Genomic DNA, 979 nt, shown 5'->3' on the forward strand with positions numbered 1-979 from the left:
TATAATTATAATGCATGAATAATGTTGCAATGCCACAATCCATTATATGTAAACTCACAGCAGCCAGTTTTCTGAAGAGGAACTTGAACTGATCAGCCTCTTTGATCATCCTCTCTGCTCCTTCCCTCCTCTCATCAGCGTTTTTGAAGGTGATCCTCTTCTGCATCACTGCTTTAATGTACTCCACCACCACCCTGCGCAGGGCCTCACTTGTCATCTCCTGCGCACACCACAGCCAAAACGACATTAGATCTTATGAATAATCTCTATTTAAAACACAAGATGGCACTCACAACTCTCTGGCAGCTGTGGATCTGTGACAATATATCACATCCACATGTTGGATGCTTTTCAAGTCAGTCAGCTCCACACTGACAAACACTTACATCAAACAAACAAACATTAGAATTGTATGAAGACATCCTGCTAAGGGCCTCAGGTCAGTGCCATTCCTACCTGATTGAAGGGTTTCTTTATCTTGTTGAAGTCATTAAAGTAGTCCTCCACTGTCACACAGATAGTGTCCACAGCATGAGAGCCTATCAGCCACTTCCTGGTCAGCAGCTCATTCAGGTGATTCTGGTAAATGCATAGTCAAAATGAAACCAACTGAATGCATTAATCACTGCAGTAACCTTATGTCAAAGGCTGGTTTTGTGCCTTAATTTTACTCTCAATTAAGATGGAATGCAAAAGGGGCTTTAATTGTCTAATTAAAGCTAATTTATGCATTGGTTAGTGCACACATGTGGTCCCTTTGACAAAACAAGTGACATCAACATAAATACCATCTGTGAAGGCACTGCAAAGATTTGTAACTGTAAACAATTACTTTTACTTTGTTAACTACTTGTAAACCAGAATTTTTACATAAGTTGTTTTACTTTGACTGTGAAAAAACTGATGAGGCAGGATTTTATTTTAATAGTATTTCAGTTACGCTTACACCAATTCAAAAGTATGGAATAAAATACCAATA

This window comes from Hippoglossus hippoglossus, chromosome 17 (genome assembly GCF_009819705.1).
Source record: "Hippoglossus hippoglossus isolate fHipHip1 chromosome 17, fHipHip1.pri, whole genome shotgun sequence".
In the NCBI taxonomy this organism is placed as follows: Eukaryota; Metazoa; Chordata; class Actinopteri; order Pleuronectiformes; family Pleuronectidae; genus Hippoglossus; species Hippoglossus hippoglossus.